Source organism: Salmo salar, chromosome ssa09 (assembly GCF_905237065.1).
Source record: "Salmo salar chromosome ssa09, Ssal_v3.1, whole genome shotgun sequence".
In the NCBI taxonomy this organism is placed as follows: domain Eukaryota; kingdom Metazoa; phylum Chordata; class Actinopteri; order Salmoniformes; family Salmonidae; genus Salmo; species Salmo salar.
This window is the reverse complement of record NC_059450.1, coordinates 158,807,604-158,816,913: the sequence shown is the minus strand read 5'-3', so window position 1 is coordinate 158,816,913 and position 9,310 is coordinate 158,807,604.

Here is a 9,310-nt window from a genome sequence, read left to right as displayed (position 1 = left end):
AACTACCAGTAAACTACTGAACTACCAGTAAACTACTGACCTACCAGTAAACTACTGACCTACCAGTAAACTACTGACCTGACTGGTAAACTACTGACCTCACTGGTAAACTACTGAACTACCAGTAAACTACTGACCTGACTGGTAAACTACTGACCTCACTGGTAAACTACTGACCTCACTGGTAAACTACTGACCTCATTGGTAAATACTGAACTTACTGGTAAACTACTGACCTCACTGGTAAACTACTGACCTCACTGGTAAACTACTGACCTCCCTGGTAAACTACTGACCTCACTGGTAAACTACTGACCTCCCTGGTAAACTACTGACCTCACTGGTAAACTACTGACCTCACTGGTAAACTACTGACCTCACTGGTAAAAACTGACCTCACTGGTAAACTTCTGACCTCACTGGTAAATACTGACCTCACTGGTAAACTACTGACCTCACTGGTATACTACTGATCTCACTGGTAAATACTGACCTCACTGGTATACTACTGACCGCACTGGTAAATACTGACTTCACGGGAAAACTACTGACCTCACTGGTAAATACTGACCTCACTGGTAAATACTGACCTCACTGGTAAACATCTAACATCACTGGTAAATACTGACCTCACTGGTATACTACTGACCTCACTGATAAATACTGACCTCACTGGTAAATCCTGATCTCGCTTTTAAATACTGACCTCCCAGGTAAACTACTGACCTCTTTGGGAAATACTGACCTCACTGGTAAATACTGACCTCACTGGTATACTACTGACCTCACTGATAAATACTGACCTCACTGGTATACTACTGACCTCACTGATAAATATTGACCTCACTGGTAAATCCTGATCTCGCTTTTAAATACTGACCTCCCAGGTAAACTACTGACCTCACTGGAAATACTGACCTCACTGATAAATACTGACCTCACTGGTAAATCCTGATCTCCCTTTTAAATACTGACCTCCCAGGTAAACTACTGACCTCACTGGTAAATACTGACCTCACTGGTAAATACTGACCTCACTGGTATACTACTGACCTCACTGATAAATACTGACCTCACTGGTAAATCCTAATCTCGCTTTGAAATACTGACCTCACTGGTAAACGTCTAACCTCACTGGTAAAATACTGACCTCACTGGTAAATACTGACCTCACTGGTAAACTACTGACCTCACTGGTAAACTACTGACCTCACTGGTTAACTACTGACCTCACTGGTAAACGTCTAACCTCACTGGTAAATACTGACCTCACTGGTAAACTACTGACCTCACTGGTAAACTACTGATCTCACTGGTAAACGTCTGACCTCACTGGTAAATACTGACCTCACTGGTAAACTACTGACCTCACTGGTAAACTACTGACCTCACTGGTAAACTACTGACCTCCCTGGTAAACTACTGACCTCACTGGTTAACTACTGACCTCACTGGTAAACTACTGACCTCACTGGTAATCTACTGACCTCATTGGTAAACTACTGACCTCCCTGGTAAATACTGACCTCACTGGTAAACTACTGACCTGACTGGTAAACTACTGACCTGACTGGTAAACTGATAACCAGGTGGTGAATCGCATCTCTGCATGTCTGGCAGACATATCAGTGTGGATGACGGATCACCACCTCAAGCTGAACCTCGGAAAGACGGAGCTGCTCTTCCTCCCGGGGAAGGACTGCCCGTTCCATGATCTCGCCATCACAGTTGACAATTCCATTGTGTCCTCCTCCCAGAGTGCTAAGAGCCTTGGCGTGACCCTGGACAACACCCTGTCGTTCTCCGCTAAAATCAAGGCGGTGACCCGATCCTGTAGGTTCATGCTCTACAACATTCGCAGAGTACGACCCTGCCTTACACAGGAAGCGGCGCAGGTCCCCCCTGAACAAAAAAGATATATAGATGTACTATTGTAAAGTGGTTGTTCCACTGGATATCATAAGGTGAATTCACCAATTTGTAAGTCGCACTGGAGAAGAGCGTCCGCTAAATTACGTAAATGTAGATGTAAATGTAAACTACTGACCTCACTGGTAAACTACGAACCTCACTGGTAAACTACGAACCTCACTGGTAAACTACGAACCTCACTGGTAAATACTGACCTCACTGGTAAACGTCTAACCTCACTTGTAAATGCTGATCTCACTGGTAAATACTGACCTCACTGGTAAACTATTGACCTCACTGGTAAACTACTGACCTCACTGGTAAACTACTAACCTCACTGGTAAACTACTGACCTCACTGGTAAATACTGACCTCACTGGTAAACTTCTAACCTCACTGGTAAATACTGACCTCACTGGTAAACTACTGACCTCACTGGTAATCTACTGACCTCACTGGTAAACCTCTGACCTCACTGGTAAACTTCTAACCTCACTGGTAAACTACTGACCTCACTGGTAAACTACTGACCTCACCGGTAAACTACTGACCTCACTGGTAAACTACTGACTTCACTGGTAAACTACTGACCTCACTGGTAACCTTCTAACCTCACTGGTAAACTACTGACCTCACTGGTAAACTACTGACCTCACTGGTATATACTGACCTCACTGGTAAACTTCTAACCTCACTGGTAAACTACTGACCTGACTGGTAAACTACTGACCTCACTGGTAAACTACTGACCTCACTGGTAAACTACTGACCTCACCGGTAAACTACTGACCTCACTGGTAAACTACTGACCTCGCTGGCAAACTACTGACCTCACTGGTAAATACTGACCTGACTGGTGAACTACTGACCTCACTGGTAAATACTGAACTTACTGGTAAACTACTGACCTCACTGGTAAACACTGAACTCACTGGTAAACTACTGACCTCACTGGTAAATACTGACCTGACTGGTAAACTACTGACCTCACTGGTAAATACTGAACTTACTGGTAAACTACTGACCTCACTGGTAAACTACTGACCTCACTGGTAAATACTGAACTTACTGGTATACTAGTGACCTCAATGGTAAACTACTGACCTCACTGGTAAACTACTGATCTCACTGGTAAATACTGAACTTACTGGTAAACTACTGACCTCACTGGTAAACTACTGACCTCCCTGGTAAACTACTGACCTCACTGGTAAACTACTGACCTCCCTGGTAAACTACTGACCTCACTGGTAAACTACTGACCTGACTGGTAAACTACTGACCTCACTGGTAAACTGATAACCAGGTGGTGAATCGCATCTCTGCATGTCTGGCAGACATATCAATGTGGATGACGGATCACCACCTCAAGCTGAACCTCGGCAAGACGGAGCTGCTCTTCCTCCCGGGGAGGGACTGCCCGTTGCCATGATCTCGCCATCACGGTTGACAACTCCATTGTGTCCTCCTCCCAGAGTGCTAAGAGCCTTGGCGTGACCCTGGACAACACCCTGTCGTTCTCCGCTAACATCAAGGCGGTGACCCGATCCTGTAGGTTCATGCTCTACAACATTCGCAGAGTACGACCCTGCCTTACACAGGAAGCGGCGCAGGTCCCCCCCCCACCAAAAAAAGATATAGATGTACTATTGTAAAGTGGTTGTTCCACTGGATATCATAAGGTGAATGCACCAATTTGTAAGTCGCTCTGGATAAGAGCGTCCGCTAAATGACGTAAATGTAGATGTAAATGTAAACTACTGACCTCACTGGTAAACTACTAACCTCACTGGAAAACTACGAACCTCACTGGTAAACTACTGACCTCCCTGGTAAACTACTGACCTCACTGGTAAACTACTGACCTCGCTGGTAAACTACTGACCTCACTGGTAAACTACTTGAGCTCACTGGTTAACTACTGACCTGACTGGTTAACTACTGACCTGACTGGTAAACTACTTACCTGACTGGTAAACTACTGACCTCACCAGTAAACTACTGACCTCACTGGTAAACTACTGACCTCACCAGTAAACTACTGACCTGACTGGTAAACTACTGACCTCACTGGTAAACAACTGACCTCACCAGTAAACTACTGACCTGACTGGTAAACTACTGACCTCACTGGTAAACTACTGACCTTTCTGGTAAACTACTGACCTCCCTGGTAAACTACTGACCTCACTGGTAAACTACTGACCTCACTGGTAAATACTGACCTCACTGGTAAACTACTGACCTCACTGGTAAATACTGACCTCACTTGTAAACTTCTATTCTCACTGGTAAATACTGACCTCACTGGTAAACTGCTGACCTCACTAATAAACTTCTAACTTCATTAGTAAACGACTGACCTCACTGGTAAACCACTGACCTCACTAATAAACTACTCACCTCATTGGGAAACTACTGACCTCACTGATAAATACTGACCTCCCTGGTAAACTGTTGACCTCACTGGTAAACTGCTGACCTCACTGATATGATAATGATCTCACTGGTATACTACTGACCTCACTGATAAATACTGACCTCACTGATATACTAATGACCTCACTGGTAAATACTGACCTCACTGGTAAATACTGACCTCACTGAAAAATACTGACCTCACTGGTATACTAATGACCTCACTGGTAAATACTGACCTCACTGGTAAACTGCTGACCTCACTGATATGATAATGATCTCACTGGTATACTACTGACCTCACTGATAAATACTGACCTCACTGATATACTAATGACCTCACTGGTAAATACTGACCTCACTGGTAAATACTGACCTCACTGAAAAATACTGACCTCACTGGTATACTAATGACCTCACTGGTATACTAATGATCTCATTGGTAAACTACTGAACTACCAGTAAACTACTGAACTACCAGTAAACTACTGACCTACCAGTAAACTACTGACCTACCAGTAAACTACTGACCTGACTGGTAAACTACTGACCTCACTGGTAAACTACTGAACTACCAGTAAACTACTGACCTGACTGGTAAACTACTGACCTCACTGGTAAACTACTGACCTCACTGGTAAACTACTGACCTCACTGGTAAATACTGAACTTACTGGTAAACTACTGAACTCACTGGTAAACTACTGACCTCGCTGGTAAACTACTGACCTCACTGGTAAACTACTTGAGCTCACTGGTTAACTACTGACCTGACTGGTTAACTACTGACCTGACTGGTAAACTACTTACCTGACTGGTAAACTACTGACCTCACCAGTAAACTACTGACCTCACTGGTAAACTACTGACCTCACCAGTAAACTACTGACCTGACTGGTAAACTACTGACCTCACTGGTAAACAACTGACCTCACCAGTAAACTACTGACCTGACTGGTAAACTACTGACCTCACTGGTAAACTACTGACCTTTCTGGTAAACTACTGACCTCCCTGGTAAACTACTGACCTCACTGGTAAACTACTGACCTCACTGGTAAATACTGACCTCACTGGTAAACTACTGACCTCACTGGTAAATACTGACCTCACTTGTAAACTTCTATTCTCACTGGTAAATACTGACCTCACTGGTAAACTGCTGATCTCACTAATAAACTTCTAACTTCATTAGTAAACGACTGACCTCACTGGTAAACCACTGACCTCACTAATAAACTACTCACCTCATTGGGAAACTACTGACCTCACTGATAAATACTGACCTCACTGGTAAACTGTTGACCTCACTGGTAAACTGCTGACCTCACTGATATGATAATGATCTCACTGGTATACTACTGACCTCACTGATAAATACTGACCTCACTGATATACTAATGACCTCACTGGTAAATACTGACCTCACTGGTAAATACTGACCTCACTGAAAAATACTGACCTCACTGGTATACTAATGACCTCACTGGTAAATACTGACCTCACTGGTAAACTGCTGACCTCACTGATATGATAATGATCTCACTGGTATACTACTGACCTCACTGATAAATACTGACCTCATTGATATACTAATGACCTCACTGGTAAATACTGACCTCACTGGTAAATACTGACCTCACTGAAAAATACTGACCTCACTGGTATACTAATGACCTCACTGGTATACTAATGATCTCATTGGTAAACTACTGAACTACCAGTAAACTACTGAACTACCAGTAAACTACTGACCTACCAGTAAACTACTGACCTGACTGGTAAACTACTGACCTCACTGGTAAACTACTGAACTACCAGTAAACTACTGACCTGACTGGTAAACTACTGACCTCACTGGTAAACTACTGACCTCACTGGTAAACTACTGACCTCACTGGTAAATACTGAACTTACTGGTAAACTACTGAACTCACTGGTAAACTACTGACCTCACTGGTAAACTACTGACCTCCCTGGTAAACTACTGACCTCACTGGTATACTACTGACCTCCCTGGTAAACTACTGACCTCACTGGTAAACTACTGACCTCACTGGTAAACTACTGACCTCACTGGTAAAAACTGACCTCACTGGTAAACTTCTGACCTCACTGGTAAATACTGACCTCACTCGTAAACTACTGACCTCACTGGTATACTACTGATCTCACTGGTAAATACTGACCTCACTGGTATACTACTGACCGCACTGGTAAATACTGACTTCACGGGAAAACTACTGACCTCCCTGGTAAATACTGACCTCACTGGTAAATACTGACCTCACTGGTAAACATCTAACATCACTGGTAAATACTGACCTCACTGGTATACTACTGACCTCACTGATAAATACTGACCTCACTGGTAAATCCTGATCTCGCTTTTAAATACTGACCTCCCAGGTAAACTACTGACCTCTTTGGGAAATACTGACCTCACTGGTAAATACTGACCTCACTGGTATACTACTGACCTCACTGATAAATACTGACCTCACTGGTATACTACTGACCTCACTGATAAATATTGACCTCACTGGTAAATCCTGATCTCGCTTTTAAATACTAACCTCCCAGGTAAACTACTGACCTCACTGGAAATACTGACCTCACTGATAAATACTGACCTCACTGGTAAATCCTGATCTCCCTTTTAAATACTGACCTCCCAGGTAAACTACTGACCTCACTGGTAAATACTGACCTCACTGGTAAATACTGACCTCACTGGTATACTACTGACCTCACTGATAAATACTGACCTCACTGGTAAATCCTAATCTCGCTTTGAAATACTGACCTCACTGGTAAACGTCTAACCTCACTGGTAAAATACTGACCTCACTGGTAAATACTGACCTCACTGGTAAACTACTGACCTCACTGGTAAACTACTGACCTCACTGGTTAACTACTGACCTCACTGGTAAATACTGACCTCACTGGTAAACGTCTAACCTCACTGGTAAATACTGACCTCACTGGTAAACTACTGACCTCACTGGTAAACTACTGATCTCACTGGTAAACGTCTGACCTCACTGGTAAATACTGACCTCACTGGTAAACTACTGACCTCACTGGTAAACTACTGACCTCACTGGTAAACTACTGACCTCCCTGGTAAACTACTGACCTCACTGGTTAACTACTGACCTCACTGGTAAACTACTGACCTCACTGGTAATCTACTGACCTCATTGGTAAACTACTGACCTCCCTGGTAAATACTGACCTCACTGGTAAACTACTGACCTGACTGGTAAACTACTGACCTGACTGGTAAACTGATAACCAGGTGGTGAATCGCATCTCTGCATGTCTGGCAGACATATCAGTGTGGATGACGGATCACCACCTCAAGCTGAACCTCGGCAAGACGGAGCTGCTCTTCCTCCCGGGGAAGGACTGCCCGTTCCATGATCTCGCCATCACAGTTGACAATTCCATTGTGTCCTCCTCCCAGAGTGCTAAGAGCCTTGGCGTGACCCTGGACAACACCCTGTCGTTCTCCGCTAAAATCAAGGCGGTGACCCGATCCTGTAGGTTCATGCTCTACAACATTCGCAGAGTACGACCCTGCCTTACACAGGAAGCGGCGCAGGTCCCCCCCTGAACAAAAAAAGATATATAGATGTACTATTGTAAAGTGGTTGTTCCACTGGATATCATAAGGTGAATTCACCAATTTGTAAGTCGCACTGGAGAAGAGCGTCCGCTAAATTACGTAAATGTAGATGTAAATGTAAACTACTGACCTCACTGGTAAACTACGAACCTCACTGGTAAACTACGAACCTCACTGGTAAACTACGAACCTCACTGGTAAATACTGACCTCACTGGTAAATACTGACCTCACTGGTAAACGTCTAACCTCACTGGTAAATACTGACCTCACTGGTAAACTACTGACCTCACTGGTAAACTACTGATCTCACTGGTAAACGTCTGACCTCACTGGTAAATACTGACCTCACTGGTAAACTACTGACCTCACTGGTAAACTACTGACCTCACTGGTAAACTACTGACCTCCCTGGTAAACTACTGACCTCACTGGTTAACTACTGACCTCACTGGTAAACTACTGACCTCACTGGTAATCTACTGACCTCATTGGTAAACTACTGACCTCCCTGGTAAATACTGACCTCACTGGTAAACTACTGACCTGACTGGTAAACTACTGACCTGACTGGTAAACTGATAACCAGGTGGTGAATCGCATCTCTGCATGTCTGGCAGACATATCAGTGTGGATGACGGATCACCACCTCAAGCTGAACCTCGGCAAGACGGAGCTGCTCTTCCTCCCGGGGAAGGACTGCCCGTTCCATGATCTCGCCATCACAGTTGACAATTCCATTGTGTCCTCCTCCCAGAGTGCTAAGAGCCTTGGCGTGACCCTGGACAACACCCTGTCGTTCTCCGCTAAAATCAAGGCGGTGACCCGATCCTGTAGGTTCATGCTCTACAACATTCGCAGAGTACGACCCTGCCTTACACAGGAAGCGGCGCAGGTCCCCCCCTGAACAAAAAAAGATATATAGATGTACTATTGTAAAGTGGTTGTTCCACTGGATATCATAAGGTGAATTCACCAATTTGTAAGTCGCACTGGAGAAGAGCGTCCGCTAAATTACGTAAATGTAGATGTAAATGTAAACTACTGACCTCACTGGTAAACTACGAACCTCACTGGTAAACTACGAACCTCACTGGTAAACTACGAACCTCACTGGTAAATACTGACCTCACTGGTAAACGTCTAACCTCACTGGTAAATGCTGATCTCACTGGTAAATACTGACCTCACTGGTAAACTATTGACCTCACTGGTAAACTACTGACCTCACTGGTAAACTACTAACCTCACTGGTAATCTACTGACCTCACTGGTAAATACTGACCTCACTGGTAAACTTCTAACCTCACTGGTAAATACTGACCTCACTGGTAAACTACTGACCTCA